Here is a 2,562-nt window from a genome sequence, read left to right on the forward strand (position 1 = left end):
AATCCTTCTTCCCAAGCTCACTCACTATGCTCCTGTCTTTCGAAGCTCAAGCGCTAGGGCGTCTCTGTACCAAATCTCGCTACCCACATTCTACTGTACTCAAAAGGTTCCTGCCTATCAGAGCTAGCTTCCCATGTTCAAGTCCTAGCACGTGCACTGTTGGCGGCTTGGCGCATCCTTGGATCGTGGGCAGGTGAGTCAAACAAACAAAAAACAAAAAACCTCTCTGATCCCCGTAAACAAGTCATTGTTAGCAAGTCTACTCACATTAAGCTTTAATGAAACAATTTGTCTCCTCTATGTCCCCTCCTAATGACATTTTGCTACTTTTGTGGAAAACCTAAAATTTAATGCTAAGGTGAGGTGGCATTCTCCCACTTTCCCCCCACAAACCCATTGAGCTCTTGAGGTTAATGGTTTTGTGGTCAGACTTTATGAAACATTTAAGGGTTGAAAATGACATAAGTTTCACATTTTCACAAAACATTATGATATTTAACATGGGGAATAGCTTTTCCCACAAGCATGTGATTACAACTTTACTAAAATGAGAGATGACAAACATCAAGGCTAAAGGGGAATAACACAAGGGGAGACCCCTCCCCTTTCTTACCCTTCCACTTGGTTCCGCCCTTCGAGCCTCTCATGTCTCCATATCGCTTCCTCTTAAGCCTCACCTCATGCTCTACACGAATAAAAATTAGATGGCACATGTACATCACTTTAAGGTTGTGTAAGTAATTCATTTGCCCATATTCTAGAATGCATGGTCTTGGTTCCAAAAGTATGCTAGCATTTTTGGGATTGCATCACCCCTTGATTAAGCCTTGAATCATATGAGCTTGAATTTGCGACACACTCTAGGAAATAACCATACCGATGAATGAGCAACCTATCAATTCTATTCAAGATTGCATGCATGATTCAATGTACCAACGGATTAAGGAAGATGACTTACATGAAGAGTGTGCACAAAAGTAAAAAGAGAAGGCTTATAACAACTAACAACATTGATTGTACATACATACCAATGAGCAAGACTAACTCTACAAAGCATGCGCTTTAAATATCATTGACTTCGAAATTAGGCCAAGCAACATTGAAACAATTCCAATGCTACAAAGCATGCGCTTTAAATATCATTGACTTTGAAATTAGGCCAAGCAACATTGAAACAATTCCATTGGAATTCACCTTAATTTGTGTATCCATCAAGCCACAACTCCAAGCATCATTGCTTAGGTACTCACACACAACTCAAGCTAACAACTTTTTCAAAGATCCGTGTGCCCCCCATTGAAGTCTTAAGGAGTGTGTAATATATATAATTAACCATATTCATTATGCTTGCCCTTCTCCGATCTTACAAGGATAATTGTGGTCTACCTCTATAGTATGACGCATGAGCATCACAACAACAAAATCGAACATTAGCTATGACTTTCTTTGTCATTCTTAATCTCACATCCGTGATGGTTGTCATGACTATTGCCTTGCCTAGAAGAACGAGAAAGTGTTTGTTGAGTGAAAGAACAAGTCTAGAAGACATAAGGGTTGTCTATTGAGGACACTCTCTTGACACTCTTAAGAATGGTCATCTCATTAGAGAGTGCAAAAGAAGCAAAAAAGAAAAACTTGTCTATAAACTTTACTTACAATCTCCTTCTTGTGGATACAAAACAAAAAAAAACCCAAAGTGAAGCTCATCTCTTGGAGTGCGAGGCGAAAGTAGAAAGACCTAATGTGGTTAGCTTTCTCAACGATTTTTAGGGTACCGTTCTCATACTTTTGTTGTATGCAAGAGACCAAGCTCAAAAGAATAAAGTCAAATATTTGTTGGGAGCTGCTGGGACGGGTATGCTCATGGTATGTCCTCCCATAACATCTTTGAGAAGGGTTGGGAGATGGGAGAAGAGAAGTGTATGACCTCCCACACATTTTGAAGGAGGCCCGAGTGGTCTAAGTGCCATCAAAATCATGTTAGCAACATAAACTAGCATAAGGTTAATGCATAAATTTTTAGTATATGGAGGATTCCCATGTGACTCCCACCACAATGATTTGAATTCTTTCAATGCTACCCTATGTAATATGTGACTCCTACCATGCTTTTTACCATCAATGATTTGAATTCTTTCAATGCTCTCCTATAATACATCTCGTAGAGTTGACTCTCGTGATGAACCTTTATTGAATCCTCATTTTTTACCACACTTTTACTCTCAAAGTAGCTATTTAAGGATGCAAATCTTGATTGGTAGTGCACTCTCAAAAATCTTTCCAATACTCCCAACCTAGGATATTGTGAGTCAAGGTATGTGTTTCTTTATCAGCATTGTGATTGGACAAGAATCTCCTTGCCTTTCCTCTACTATGGACACTCTGGTAGGAAGGTTTTGTGACTTTCTTGACATTTTCTTAAACTCAAGCTTCACATGGCCTCCATCAAATCCCATCTCTCAAAGTAGTTCTTCAGCTTTTGCAATGCACTGATCTATGGACACTTCTTCTAGCCTCAAATTCCAACCATAAACTAGATGGAGATATAGTAACTTGTCAAGT

The sequence above is a fragment of the Dipteris shenzhenensis genome, chromosome 7, assembly GCF_047967505.1.
Source record: "Dipteris shenzhenensis isolate YYH24624 ecotype China chromosome 7, Dip_SZ_1.0, whole genome shotgun sequence".
NCBI lineage: Eukaryota > Viridiplantae > Streptophyta > Polypodiopsida > Gleicheniales > Dipteridaceae > Dipteris > Dipteris shenzhenensis.